The 16,198-nt window shown below is 39.1% G+C and overlaps 1 non-coding gene across 1 annotated transcript; it reads right to left on the bottom strand.

Moving 5' to 3' along the window:
- Positions 1 to 2,307: 2,307 nt before the first annotated feature.
- On the bottom strand, positions 2,308 to 2,414 carry LOC113743900 (small nucleolar RNA R71). Its single transcript, XR_003461231.1, has one exon. It is a non-coding gene; the product is annotated as a small nucleolar RNA R71 (small nucleolar RNA).
- Positions 2,415 to 16,198: the final 13,784 nt, after the last annotated feature.

The following is a 16,198-nucleotide window of genomic DNA, read 5'->3' as shown; positions in this document are numbered from 1 at the left end:
AGAAAAAAAAAGAAGAAAAAAGAAAAGAAGAAGAAAAAGGAAAAAAAAAAGAGAATAATACTTGTTCTACTCCAATGGTCATTGTACTTAGTAACCCGGAGTCTTCATCTACAAATATCGACTTTTACGTAAAACGGTACTTAAATTAAGAGTATATAGTACAATTTGAGTATGTGAAGTGTTGAGTAACTGGTGATTTTCATCTAAAAATGTCGATCCTCGCATCAAAAGGTACTTTCACAACTTGAGTAATATTTAGCTATGAATAAATCCCTCTTTAAATATGAATAATGATAGGGAGATAATTGTGCATTTTATTCGCTGTTACTTGGTCTTAATTTTGGTCACTTATTGTGCAAGACACTAGATTTCTGCTCATATTTGGTATTTGTGCTATTTGCAGGAGAATGGTGTTGAAAGTGACAAAAAGGGAGCAAATTCAAGAAGACCAGGCATTCTCTGGCGTGCCCACGCCAGACAACGCGGAGCTGCGTGAAAAAGACGGATCGCGTGGGTCATCCCTGGATGTTGTTGAAATTCCTGGGAAACATGCCTGAAGGAGTGTGAGATTAGGAAAGATCTGCAGAATCCCTTTTGGCAACAACTTAAGCAGAGACATAAGAAAAGGGAATCAAAAAAAGACCAGGGCTTTGATGAACAAATTCGGCAACAACGGCAAGACTATAAAGAGAAAGAGCAATAGACTAGAAGTCATCTTTTGACTTTGGAATCTTGTAACTGGGAACCCCTTCATTTTGGCATTTCTCATTAGCGCAAGCTTTGGACTTGCGGCGACATCTATTACTTCGTTTTTCGTTCAACAAAAACTCCATGAAAACTCTGAATTGCTTCATCACTATGCGGCAAGGCTAAGTTCTTTATCTAGTTGAGGAGTAATCAATGCCCAGAACACGAATAATTGTGAGATTGTTTTGTTTATTTTAAATTTTGCGTTTGTGAGTATTTAATTATTCTTTATTTGAACAGCCTATTATTATTGGGATTTATTGGATCAATATGGCCAGTTGTTCAATTGTCTAAATAATATATTGCCAATTAGGACAGGAGTGTGTATCACTTGAATGTCTTAAATTAGTGGCAAACGGTACTAATTTTATTGCCTCGCAAGCAATCTAATCTGGGTCGTAGGGATAATTAATCTAGTTTAAATGAACCCGCATGTGTGTTTGTTAACTAGAATTGGGTCTCTTTAATTCCTAAAGCTGTAATTAGATTAAATCCTTCGAACGTCTCTAGGGTTATCTATTTTACAAGAGGGGAGTTTACGAGCGTCTCTGAACTACTACAAAATTAAGGAGAGATTGGGAGTTTGGCGGTTGCTAAATTGCTAGAACCAATTTATTTACAACGGGTGAATTAATTTAGGTATCTATGATCAATTGTGTGAACCGGTGCTGAGATTATCTCCTTGACTAAGTTGTGTCAATTAATTGTTTATTTCATTCTTCAGTTATTGCACTTCTTGCAATTGTTTAGTTAGTGACCTTACATTTTTAATTTGTTTCTTTTATTTCTCTTCCAAAAATCTCCCAATTATCTGTGTGTAATAAGTCTACCAGTTCCCTGAGAAGACGATCCTACTCACCGCTATACTCATTCAATTTTGGTAGTAGGTCTAATATAAATTTTATTTTTGGTAGTTTGATAGCCACCAAATTTTGGCGCCGCTACCGGGGACCTGGTGCTTGAAGTGATTTATTGTACAGGCTAGTCTAGCCTTGTTTTATGCCTCGATCTTCCCGTACAGGAAGACTCGAGTTTGACCTAGAGATCGAGAAAACTGCCAGGAGGTTGACGAAGGAGACAAAGTTGCAAAAGCAACAAGCCTCAACGGAACAACCATTTGAAGTTGAGCAAAACTTTGACTTTAGTGATTCATCAGTCCAACTGGAAATAAATTTGCTTGGATCCAACGAAACAATAGCAGCCCAAAGAATCTTAAAGGAGCTTGCAACCCCAAATGTTAACCAACTGCCTCTGTGCATCACTTACACTGACATTGAGGAGGCTTTTGAACTAAAATCTGGGTTGATTCACTTATTACCTACTTTTCATGATATTGCAGGTGAGGATCCACACAAGCACTTGAAGAAATTCCACGTAGTGTGTTCAACCATGAGACCCTAGGGGATCACTGAGGAGCAAGTCAAATTACGTGCGTTTCCATTTTCCTTAGCTGACAAGGCTAACGATTGGTTGTTCTACTTGCCATCGGGGTCCATCACTACATAGGAAGGATTGAAACGGCAATTCCTAGAGAAGTTCTTCCCCGCTTCTAGGGCAGCCAATATCAGAAAGAAGATATGTGGAATTAGGCAGGCCAATGGAGAAACCCTCTAAGAATACTGGGAGCGATTCAAACAACTGTGTGCCAGTTGCCCACATCATCAAATTCCTGACCAACTGTTAATCCAGTATTTCTACAAGGGACTTCTACCCAAGAATAGAAGCATGGTCGATGCAGCTAGTGGAGGAGCCCTAGTGAATAAGATGACAGACGAAGCGAAACTACTGATATCAAACATGGCTGAAAATTCTCAACAGTTTGGAGTCCGATCTGAGGGCATGACTAGGAGAGTCAATGAGGTGAATCATTCTGACTTGGCAAATAAGTTGACTCAACTAACGGCTCTGGTTCGTCAGATGACAGTAGGGCAAATACAAGCAGTGAAAGCATGTGGGATATGTGCTGCGTCCGAACATGTGACCGACCCTTCAAGAAGACCCATACGAGCAAGCTAGTGCCATGGGGGGTATGTTTGGACCTCATCAAAAGAGAAATGATCCCTATGCGCCCACATACAACCCAGGGTGACGGAACCACCCCAACTTTAGCTGTGCTCAGAAACCTTTGGGTTTCCAACAACCATTCCAGCAAAGACAACATGTTCAATAACCACCCACATCTGATTTGGGTATGTCCCTGGAGGACATGGTTAAATCACTGACTAACAGCACTTATCAAATGTGGTAGGATCAGCAGAGATTTCAGCAGAAGCAACAAAAATTTCAGCAGGACCAACAGAGAATGCAACAAGATCAACAGAGGTTTCAACAAGAGACACGCGCAAGCATTAGGACCTTGGAGGCACAAATGTCACAATTGGCATCTTCATTGAGCAGCTTCGAAAATGGTAAAGGGAAGCTGCCATCTTGAGTAATCCCCAATCCAAAGGAGAATGCAAGTGCAATGCTTTTACGAAGTGGAAAGGAGGTGCAATCATCCAAATCGGAGGCAACAGGAGATGGAGATGAACAAGTGTCCGAGAAACTTGAGACCTAAAAAGTAAGCAATCAGACACCCATTCCTAAGGCTTTTGACACAAAACCTCCTTTTCCTGGCAGGTTTGCTAAGGTAAAAAAAGAGGAGTCGGAGAAGAAGATTTTAGACACCTTCTGAAAAGTGAAAATCAACATTCCATTGCTTGAGGTGATTAGACAATTGCCAAAATATGCAAAATTTTTGAAAGGGTTGTGCACTAACTGGAACAAATTGAATCTCCAAAACAAGGTAAGGGTAGGTGAGAACGTGTCGGTAGTCCTTCAAAGGAAGTTGGCAAACAAATGCAAAGATTCAGGTATGTTCACGATACCATGCATCATAGGCCAAAAAAGGATAGAGAAGGGTATGCTTGATCTAGGTGCATCTATTAACATTATGCCCTTGTCAATATTTAAAGCTTTGAACTTAGGACCTCTAAAGGATACAAGGGTAGTAATTCAACTAGCGGATAGGTCCAATGTTTACTCTGAAGGTGTAGTTGAAGATGTCCTGGTAAAGGTTAATGAGTTTATCTTCCCTGCTAATTTTTATATTGTTGACATGAATGATGATAACTCAATTAACTCAGCTGTACTCCTTCTGGGTAGACCATTCATGAGTATGGCTAGAACCAAGATAGATGTGCATGAAGGTACCTTGTCTGTAGAGTTTGACGGGGAAACGATTACATTTAATATTTTTGATACAATGAAATACCTGGATGATACTGAGTCTGTTAACTATGTTGATGTCACTAATTCTATCGTCTAAGATCGCCTTGAGCAGAATCTTATGGAGAACAAGCTGGAATTCGTGCTACAACAAAGCAAGACGGATGCAGATGTGGAAAGTGAGGATGAGGAGGACACGATAAAAGCCATTATGTCACTACACTCACTTCCTGCGCTTCCCCATAGGTCAATAGACTCATTTCTACCATTGCCTACTTCTAATGAGAGAATTTTACCTTCTGTAGAACAGGCATCCGAGCTGGAATTGAAGGAGTTTCTGAAGCACTTGAAGCATGCTTACCTTGGTGATCATAACACCTTGCCGGTCATCATTGCGAATGACCTGACCACGGTGCAAGAAGAGAAACTCCTACGGGTTTTGCGGGAATACAAACCAGTAATTGGATGGACGTTGACAGATATCAATGGTATAAATCCATCCGTTTGCATGCACTATATTCTTCTCAAGCCAGAAGCAAAACCAGTAAGGGAACGGCAGAGAAAGCTCAACGCCGCCATGAAAGAGGTAGTGATGAAGGAGATTCTCAAGCTATTGGAGTTAGGGATTATTTTTCCTATCTCGGATAGTGAGTGGGTAAGTCCAGTGCATGCCGTCCCTAAAAAGACCAGCATCACCCTTGTGCGGAATGAGAAGAATGAGTTGGTGCCTATGAGACTTCAAAATGGGTGGCGAATGTGTATAGACTTCAAGAAGTTAAACGCAGCCACAAGAAAAGATCACTTCCCATTACCATTCATAGATGAGATGCTCGAGCGATTGGCAGGTAAGTGTTTCTTTTGCTTCTTTGATGGTTACTCTGGTATTATCAAATCACTGTTGTCCAAGAGGACCAACACAAAACTACTTTCACTTGCCTTTTTGGCACTTTTGCTTACCGCCGTATGCCTTTCGGATTGTGTAATGCTCCAGGAACATTTCAAAGATGCATGATGAGTATTTTTTCTGATATGATTGAAAATTGCATTGAAATATTCATGGATGATTTCACAGTTTATGGTGATTCTTTTGATCAATACTTACATCACCTAACTAAGGTTTTACAGCGATGCATTGACACAAATCTTGTCCTTAATTATGAAAAGTGTCATTTTGTGGTCAAGGAAGGTATTGTTTTGGGGCATGTCGTTTCATCTAGGGGTATTGAGGTCAACAAGGCAAAAGTTGATTTGATTACCAGCTTGCCTTACCCTACTAATGTCAAAGAAATTCGTAACTTTCTTGGTCATGCAGGGTTCTACAGACATTTCATAAAGGACTTCTCACGAATTGCGCAACCATTGTCTCAACTACTTCAAAAGGAAGTAACATTCGATTTTGGGGAGGCTTGTAAACTGTCTTTTGATACACTAAAGAGTATGTTGACCACAGCACCGATCATTCAACCTTCAGACTGGAGCTTACCTTTCGAACTTATGTGTGATGCCAGTCAATATGCAGTGGGAGCTATACTCGGTCAGAGGAGTGGGAAGTGTAGTCATGTCATTTACTATACTTCAAAAACGCTGTCGCCAGCATAATATAACTACACTACCACTGAGAAGGAGTTTTTAACCATTATTTTTGCTTTTGAGAAATTTAGATCATATTTGTTGGGCTCAAAACTAACGGTTTTCTCTGACCATACAGTTTTGAAATACCTTTTGGCAAAGAAGGAGTCCAAACTGAGACTTATTTGTTGGGTACTCCTGCTGCAAGAGTTTGACTGGGAAATCAAGGATCGAAAAGGGGTGGATAATTCAGTGGCAGACCATTTGAACCGGTTGATTAGAGAAGAAGAAAGGGTGCCCATATCGGAGGTATTTTCAGATGAACACTTGTTTCACCTTAGAGGAGAGTAACCCTGGTATGCTGATATTGTTAACTTTTTGGTTAGTAAAAAATTTTCAAGTGGTATAAGTAAGAATAAGAAGGATAAAATTATCCAGGATGCCTGATATTACATTTGGGATGAGCCATATTTGTGGAAAATAGGCTCTGACTAGATTATTCGGCGATATATTTCACATGAGAAAATTCCCTCTATACTTACTCATTGCCATAGTTATGCTTGTGGGGGGTACTTTGGCCCTAAGAGAACTGCTAGGAAAATACTTGACTGTGACTTTTATTGACAAACCTTGTTTCGAGATGCTTACTTGTTTTGTAAAACATGTGTTCAATGTCAAAAGTATGGGAGTTTATCTCACAGGGATGAAATGCCTCATGTTCCTATGTTATTCTGTGAAATTTTTGATGTTTGGGGTATGGATTTCATGGGACCGTTTCCTAGTTCTTTTGGCTTTCTTTATATCCTGTTAGCTATAGACTATGTATCAAAATGGATAGAAGCCAAGACTACCCGCACTAATGATTCACGAGTTGTTGCAGGATTTCTTAAGTCCCATGTTTTTAGTAGGTATGGTGTGCCAAGAGTAATCATCAGTGACCAGGGAACTCATTTCTGCAACCGCATCATTGAAGCACTGGTGCGTAAGTATGGAGTTTATCATCGTGTTAGTACGACCTACCACCCGCAAACTAACAGGCAAGCTGAGGTCTTTGACTGAGAGATCAAGAGTATCCTAGAGAAAACGGTCAACCCGAGTCATAAGGATTGGAGTACCCGATTGGATGATGCACTCTGGGCATATCGCACGGCGTGCAAAACACTAATCGAAATGTCTCCGTATAGGTTGATTTTTTGAAAGATGTGTCATTTGCCTGTGGCAATTGAGTATCGTGCATTTTGGGCAGTTAAGCAGTGTCATTTGAATGTGGATAGAGATGGATAGAAAAAAAAGCTCCAACTTCAAGAGTTGGAAGAAATCCGCTTGGAGGCTTACAACAATGCTCGACTGTACAAAGAGCGTTCTAAGTCTTTCCATGATAGACTGTTGTGCATGAAGCACTTCTCTGTAGGGGAAAAGGTACTTCTGTTCAACTCACAGCTGAAATTCATGCTAGGTAAGTTGCGGTCCTGATGGATTGGACTGTATGTTGTTGTCAATGTATTTCCCAATGGTGCCGTAGAAATTAGAAGTCTAGAGACTGACAAGAGTTTTAAGGTTAATGAACATCGTCTCAAACCGTTTTTTGGATATTTCATAAATCGGTACCGTGGAGGAGGTCCACCTGCTCGACCCTAGTTCTAATTAAGTGTTGATCTCCCCATCGTCTGGCCATAGACGTTAAATAGAGGCGCTGCTTGGGAGACAACCCAATAATTTCAATTTTTAATTACTTTTATGTTTTTATGTCATATCATTATGCTCTACATCAGGTTGTTTGGGCTCTTACTGACAGATAATCTTTATTGTAGGTCTTGGGTATGCTTGGTGCAATGTTGTGTTGGGCTAGGGGCACAATTTCGTGAACAGGAAACTTTACCTTACAAGGCGTGCCCACGCCTTATATTCATAACACATCGACACTCTTACAAAAGTGGTGGATAAAGGACTTACATTTCTGCAGCGTGCCCACGCTCTACAGAGACGCGTCCGATGCCCAGCTCCACGAAATTGGTGACCAATTGATTTTTGGCTCCGAGGTGTGCCCACGCCGCACAACAGACAAAGTTAGTCATGTTTCATGGTGTTGGGCAGAAGACCCTTGCTTTTAAGGCATGCCCACGTTGTACGACCCGCACAAAAACAAAGACTACCAATGGTCCCTACTTCCTTTTGCTTCTTTTTTATTTTTTCACTTTGCTTACTCTTTTCTTTCAGTTTTCTTTTTCCGCTGTTGTCCTCCCCTGGTTTTCGTTTTTGTTTTTTCTTGCTATTTTCACCCCTCTCGCGCACATCGCTGCCACCGCTATCTCCATCGAGCGCCATCCTCGCTGTTTCGGACCTGACGTCGCTTCACCAAGCGCCATCATTATGCCCATGCACGCCGCGCCAACCGCCCCTACCGACCCAGCTCTCTCCCTCACTGCTCGCCGCAACGCCGTTACCTCTTACTGCGCCGCCGCTGTCGTTTGCCTCCCTCCGTCGAATCACGCCACCGCAAGCTCGTCGGTGCCCTCCACCTTGTTCACCAGATCGGCGCCACTACCGCCGCATCCACGACACCAGATCGGCTCCACTTCTCGAAACGCGCCACCATTCACAGTGCCATCGCCTTGACCCATGCCAGATCGCCACAGCCCGCCGTCGTAAACGCTTTCGCTGCCGTTGCCGCTTGGCGGCAGCTGTCCAGATCACGCCCTGTCACTGCCCACGGACACCCACACGCTGTGCGCCATCGCCAGTCCACCACCACCTCTGTCCGCGGTACTCTCTCGCCGTGCGTCTTCACCGCAGTTTTCCTTAGTGGTACCCCACCTCTCTCTCTTGTTGCAACTTTTGACTCAGATTTGGAATTTTTCCTGCTCAATTTCCGCATTTTATTGGGTTGACATCCCTATTCGTTTGGTGGGGAACATTTGATTGCTGCCGAGATTTGGGGGACCTCGTCTCTATTTTTTATTGATTTTATTTGTCTTGGTGACACCTGTGAGGTCTGGAAGATCTGAATTTGCTCCACGTGACTTGATTTTCCATTCTTTGGTTGGGGATAGTTGACTACTATTTACACTTGTGGGGGGCTCTTATCTGCCTTTCTCTACTTATATTTGTCAAAGTCATGCTAGTGGGCATTCTTTTGCCTACCTCGTGTATTATTTGCTGACTGTTGCCTGTGAGTGGGCATTTGTGGTCCCCTGTCTTCATTTGGTATTTCTTTGTCCTCTTGTGTCGTTGGGATTGCCCATTTTACCCCTACATGGCTCCAAAGAGGGCTACTACATCTGAGGCATCGGGTTCCAACCCTTGTAAGAGGCGGGCCCCGATCCAACCCCCTATTATGTCCCGTTTGGGTTTGTCTCGGAGCACTTTGTCTCCTGGGGTGTGGGGGGAACCCTTGAAGGACCTGACCCCTGACCAGAAGGAATGGGTGAACTCCCTGGTGATCCGTCTATTCGCCCCATGCAAGTGCTTCCACCCCCCAACTCTCGACCAGTTGAATATTGCTAGGGAGGTGGAGCAGTTGTTCACTAATATCGAGTGGGATAAGTTTCTGGTCATTGACTGCCCTGCTTATGAGGAGCTCTGTTATGAGTTCTATGCCACTTTTGAATTTGAGAAATCTGCGGACCTGGCTTTAGATTCACCAGGGGTTATAAAGTACCGGCTGCGGTGTACCCCACAGGCCCATTCTATTAATGAATTCAATATGATGTTGAGCTTTGTGAGTGAGGACACCATTGCCTCTAGCGCTTATATCAACAGTGTTTGCGACTACACCCAACCTTTTGTCAACAATTATATTGAGATCTGGAGAGTAGTCCACCGATAGGCAACTCTACGACCCGAGTCAATCAAAGGCCTCGTATCTCAAGGATCCGGTGCTGAAGGGCATTCACCGATTTCTGGCCTATAACTTCTCGAGTCAGAAGGATTCCTCCGGAACCCTTGCCAAAGCTGAGTTCTATTTCTTCTGGTGCATGCGTAATAAGGTTGAGGTCAAATTTGGTTGCTGGATGGCTTCTCAGTTGCAGTCAGTCCTCAGCAAGCGCCATAAGCCCTTGATTATAGGCTCTCTCATCACCTACTTGGCCGTCCGTTTGGGGGTGCTTGATTTGGATAAAGAGCATAGCTCACCTTGGCTCGCGAGCTCGAGCCTTTGAACCTGCGTAGCTTGGAGCGAATGGGTGTCATTCGCAAGGTGGGGGCCGCTTATCAATTCACCTCTCCTGGGGAAGGTATTCCCCAGCCACGAGTTCCTTCCACTGCGCCAGAGAAAATTATGCCTACATTTTGTATATTTGATGAAATTTCTTCTCCTTACTTGATTTTCTGAGTTAAATAATAAATATGGTCAATAATTACAATACTCTTCTCATGATTATTCTTTTGAGGGAATGTTTATTATTTTTACTTTGACAAAAAAAATGAAAACAAAACAAAAAGAAAAAAAAGAAGAAAAAAGAAAAGAAGAAGAAAAAGGAAAAAAAAAAAGAGAATAATACTTGTTCTACTCCAATGGTCATTGTACTTAGTAACCCGGAGTCTTCATCTACAAATATCGACTTTTACGTAAAACGGTACTTAAATTAAGAATATATAGTATAATTTGAGTATGTGAAGTGTTGAGTAACTGGTGATTTTCATCTAAAAATGTCGATTCTCGCATCAAAAGGTACTTTCACAACTTGAGTAATATTTAGCTATGAATAAATCCCTCTTTAAATATGAATAATGATAGGGAGATAATTGTGCATTTTATTCGCTGTTACTTGGTCTTAATTTTGGTCACTTATTGTGCAAGACACTAGATTTCTGCTCATATTTGGTATTTGTGCTATTTGCAGGAGAGTGGTGTTGAAAGTGACAAAAAGGAAGCAAATTCAAGAAGACCAGGCAATCTCTGACGTGCCCACGCCAGACAACGCAGAGCTGCGTGAAAAAGACGGATCGCGTGGGTCATCCCTGGATGCTACCAAAATTCCTGGGAAACATGCCTGAAGGAGCATGAGATTAGGAAAGATCTGCAGAATATCTCTTTTGGCAACAACTTAAGCAGAGACATAAGAAAAGGGAATCAAAAAAAGACCAGGGCTTTGATCAACAAATTCGGCAACAGCGGCAAGACTATAAAGAGAAAGAGCAATAGAATAGAAGTCATTTTTTGACTTTGGAATCTTGTAACTGGGAACCCCTTCGTTTTGGCATTTCTCATTAGCGAAAGCTTTGGACTTGCGGCGGCATCTCTTACTTCGTTTTTCGTTCAAACTATGAATTGCTTCATCACTATGCGGCAAGGCTAAGTTCTTTATCTAGTTGAGGAGTAATCAAGGCCCGGAACACGAATAATTGTGAGATCATTTTGTTTATTTTAAATTCTGCGTTTGTGAGTATTTAATTATTCTTTGTTTGAACAGCCTATTATTGTTTGGATTTATTGGATCAATATGGCCAGTTGTTCAATTGTCTAAATAATATATTGTCAATTAGGACAGGGGTGCGTATGACTTGAATGTCTTAAATTAGTGGCGAACGGTACCAATTTCATTGCCTCGCAAGCAGTCTAATCTGGGTTATAGGGATAATTAATCTAGTTTAAATGAACCCACATGTGTGTTTGTTAACTAGAATTAGGTCTCTCTAATTCCTAAAGCTGTAATTAGATTAAATCTTTCGAGCGTCTCTGGGGTTATCTGTTTTACAAGAGGGTAGTTTACGAATGTTTCTGAACTACTATAAAATTAAGGAGAGATTGGGAGTCTGGCGGTTGCTAAATTGCTAGAACCAATTTATTTACGACGTGTGAATTAATTCAAGTATCTATGATCAATTGTGTGAACCGGTGCTGAGATTATCTCCTTGACTAGGTTGTGTCAATTAATTGTTTATTTCATTCTTCGGTTATTGCACTTCTTGCAATTGTTTAGTGAGTGACCTTACATCTTTAATTTGTTTCTTTTATTTCTCTTCCAAAAATCCCCCAATTATCTGTGTGATAAGTCTATCAGTTCCCTGAGAAAACGACCCTACTCACCGCTATACTCATTCAGTTTTGGTAGTAGGTCTAATATAAATTTTATTTTTGGTAGTTTGACAGCCACCAAATAAGAAGATGATCATGGGTTTTGGAAGCATTTTATTGACAATATGAGTTATTTACTTGTGAAATTGGGTAAGGATGAGAAATTCAGTTGAACTAGTTAAAATTATAGTATAATTGACTCTTCTTTACTTGATATTATGAGTACTTGAGGTTTTTTTTAAGGAAAATAATAATTTATTGCTATCAAAATAATGGATGATAATAAATTTAACACATTTTAAGCAGTACTACTAAACATCATCATGGAAAAACTCATTTCCAATTACTAAAGATCCTCAAGGGAAAAACTTCTTTTCACGTAACTGGCTTGATATTTTGGAGGGTCCATAAGATCTTCCATTTCTTCTCCTTCATGCATATTCGGAGTGGTCGTGGTAAATCTCCTTTTCTTATTCATATTGTGCAGTTTGCTCTCCAGATACCTTTTTTTATTGATTATATGCTCATTTTTTCGCAGATCTCTAACACTCTTGATGTTGGACAAGTTGTGGAAAGACTTGGATTTTCCACCATAATGTTTCGACAATCCTCTAGGGGGCAGCAACTCTTCTGTGGCCTCCAAATACTCTGAGTTTATAGGATCCATGGCTGCTTTTTTTTTTTTTTTGCCCACGAATGCCTTGTGCCTTAGGTTTTCGCTTTTGCTTTTGCATGGGGTCGAGTACTTGAGGTTAATTGAATAATTGCATAATAGTTATTTACCTTGTTTTTGAGGAAACAAAAAGTTGAATGGTGCACGTATGTTTATTTTCAAAATTTTGAATCATTGTTGGTTTGTATTTCTTATTGCTTGAGGACAAGCAATGGTTCAAGTGTGAGGGTATTTGATAACTGTATATTTTACGTGTTTTTAGTGTGTTTTATTAATTAGTTTTGGTGTGTTTTATTTACTTTTATAGCTAATTAACTAGGATTCTAGTGAAAATGTGCATTTTGTGGTTTGAAGTGCGAAAATTGCATTTATATGGATTTTTATGGTAAAAACTTCAAGTTTTTGTAGATTTAATGATTTAATTATAAAAGGAAGTGAATTCTTGATGATTTGAAGTGGTTTAAAGAAGACATGAAGTGAAAACTTTCAAAGGAAGAAATGCAAGTGAAGACATCTTTGATACCTTGTGGCATTTTGGCAATATCTTGAGCTACAAGTATTAGATTAAGGCGATTCTTATACCATTTTGAAGCTAAGAGATATATCTACATTTTGGTATGAAGACACTGAGGTCCAGTTCAGTTGTTTTCCTTGTCAAAAAGTCGAAATACAAAAGTGTATGTTCATGGTCGAAAGCTGAAATAGAGTTCTGACCAGTAGAGGGTATTTTTGTTATTTATTGGCCCACAGAGCTCCAAATTGGATGCTTCTTATTCATTGGAAAACTAACTCAAAGGGCTACAACTTTTATGTTTTGCACAAGGGCTAATTTAGCCTCTAACATCGAGAAAATACCAGTTGAAGTTGGATCAAAAACAGAGCAAGGATGAATTCTGCCTAGAAAGTGCAAACCTGCAAAAGCAATACATGGGTAGACAATACGCGACCTATAGTCGCGTTTTCAAGTCGCGTATTCTTCATTTTCTGCTGGAACTTGCTCTACAGCTTGTTTTTTGTTCACACAACTTTTCCAGCTCATCTACAACTCAAAATTCCGGCTATATTTGACCAAGAAAAGTATGGAAACTTGAAAACAACTCTTGGTGAGTTCAAAAGCCAACTTTGCCAATCAAGAAACAACTCACCATGAACTTGAATCTCTCTATAAATAGCTGCCTTTGGAGACTATTTTCACAACTTTGGAAGGCTAGAGAAACTCACCAAAAATGTAGTCTTCACTAGAATTTCCTTAGTTCATTATTTAGGGTAGTATAGTATAAGTAGTATAGTTTATCCATCTTGTATTTGTAATTAGATTTGGATGAAAATTGAGGAGCAAAGGTGGAGAGTTTGAAGCTCATGTGACAAGGGTGACTTCTCTCCTATCACTTTCTCTTTTGTATTTGAATTCATGTTTAGCTATAATACAAGTTTGGATCTTATTTTCATGTTTTGCTAAAGTTTATAACTACGGTATGCATGAACTTGCTATATCTTGTTAGTGACATATTGAGAAATGACAAAAAAAATGGCCCAGTGCAAAACATTATAAAATAAATTGAAAACCTAATAAAAGAAAAAATTTTAGCCCAAAAAAGTAAAAAAATGGAAAGGGAAAGAGGCAAAATATCACTTTAAAATAATACAAGAAAAATAAAATGAACCCAATGCTCACTCATTCCAAAAGAAGAGCAAGGCATTCCAATGCACCTACCGGAACAGAACACGACACACCACCCCACTTAGTCTTATCGCTTCCCTCGGATCCGATTTACAATTGTCTCAATGCAGCTGACATCACCGAGCAAAAGTGAAAAGAAGATCATCCATCTATAGTGAATGAAGGGATAAAGAATTTATAAACGACTTGTCAATAAGGCAGCCGTCCACTTAGCGGATCGATCCTTCAGAGCTATAATAACTTCGCATATATTAAGAAAACCAAATGGACATGAAGTAATATATAACAAAAGGACACAAAACAAAAGACTACTATTGAGATAGTGAAAAGGAAAATAGTAGTTGGATGTTGGCAATAATGAGGTCATTCATTTTTTTCTTTAATAAATTTAGAATCAACGGCAATTTCACTAGCATAGGCTGTGCATCAACTTGCCGAGTCCTACTACATAGTATTGTATGTTATTTTTAAAGCAACAATAGTGATTAGTTTAGATTTTGTATAGTATCAAATATGAAAAATGAATTCAAAAGATCAAAGAAATTTTTTACATTATTTCCCATTCAAATTTTTTTACTAAAGTTTTAACCATGATTAGTTAAATCATGATTATTATTATACATATAAAAACATAAGATAAAATATTGAAATTATAATGATTGTGGGACCATATGGGTACACCCACAAGATGGTGTGGATAGCCAGGACAAGGATAGGGATGAGGGTGGGGAAAGGAGGATGGATGAGGGCAAAGGAAAAGTTAGAGGTGTATGATAAAGGGAATAGAGATTATGGTAAGAAATGTGCAGTTACTAGATAAGATAGATAGCAAAGAGAGAAATAATCAGGAAGGTGATGATTGATAAGTTGTATTTTATGTGTTTTAAGTGTGTTTTATTTATTTTTATAACTAATTAACTAGGTTTCTAGTGAAAATTGACATTTTATGGTTAAAGTGTAAAAATTGCATTTCTATGGTATAAAGTGGTAAAAACTTCATGTTTTTGTAGGTTTAATGATTCAATCATTAAATAGAGTGAATTGAGAAAACATTTGGATGTTTGTTGATGATTTGAAATGATTTAAAGAAGACATGAAATGCTAAATACTCAAGAGATGAAATGCAATTAAGTATAAAAGAGGAAAAGTTAGACAGCTTTGATACCTGTTGGTAATTCAACTATATCTTGAGCTACACACATTGGATTCAGGTGATTCTTAAACCATTTTGAAATTAACACATAGTTCTACATTTTTTATGAAGCCATCGAAATCCGCTTCACGAGTTTTCCAAGTCAAAATGCCAAAATACAGTCGGTCATTTCTATTGTCAAAAGATGAAATAGGGGATTGACTAGTCAAGGGTATTTTGGTCATTTCTCAGTCTACAGAGCTTCAAATTGGATGATTCTTAATGCGTTGGAAAGCTAACTCAAGGGCTACAACTTTTATGCTTTGTACAAGAGTTAGTTCAGTTTTTATCATCAAGAAAATATCAATTGAAATTGGTGCAAAAACAGAGCAAGTTGAAGATTGACCAAAATAAGAAAACCTGCAAAAAAAGGCAAAATGTGGGGTCAATACGTGACCTTAGGTCACGTTTTCTGAGGTCACGTATTCATCAAATGTAGTTGCAGCTTGCTCATCAACTTGCTCTATTTTCACAAAACTTTCTGGCTCAATTCCAGCAAGTAATTTCAGTTGTATCTGCTCAAGATGAATGTGGAAACTTAGAGAAACAACCTTTGGAGATTTCAAGAGCCAAAATTGCCAACTAGAAACAACTCATTTGTGGCTTGAATTCTCTATAAATAGAGGTCTTTGGAGAGCTTGTTTGATAACTTTAGAAGGCTAGAAATACTACCAAAAATGACGTCTTCACTAATTTTTCTTAATTCATAAGTATAGCATAGTTAGAGTAGTTTATCTTTCTTGTATTTGTAGTTAAATTTGAAAGAAGAATTGAGGAGCAAAGATGGAGAGATGGATCTCATGTGACAATGGTGACTTCTTTCCTATCACTTTCTCTTTTGTATTTAAGTTCATGTTTAGCTATAATACAAGTTTGGATCTTATTTTCATTCTTTTTATGTTTTGCTAAAGTTTATGTCTAGAGTTATGGATGAACTTTCTATATCTTATTAGTGATGTTTACTTGGTTATTTGGTGATATTATTTTGAGCAAGTTATTTATCACTTTTGCTTTTCTAATCATAATTAACCGGCCATTAATTATGATAATTTTAAGGTGTTAATTTTGTAATGAAAATCGGGATTTAACACTAGTTGAAGAAGTGATAAACCT

This window comes from Coffea arabica, chromosome 1c, assembly GCF_036785885.1.
Source record: "Coffea arabica cultivar ET-39 chromosome 1c, Coffea Arabica ET-39 HiFi, whole genome shotgun sequence".
Classification (NCBI taxonomy): domain Eukaryota; kingdom Viridiplantae; phylum Streptophyta; class Magnoliopsida; order Gentianales; family Rubiaceae; genus Coffea; species Coffea arabica.
This window is presented reverse-complemented; position numbering and strand designations above follow the sequence as displayed.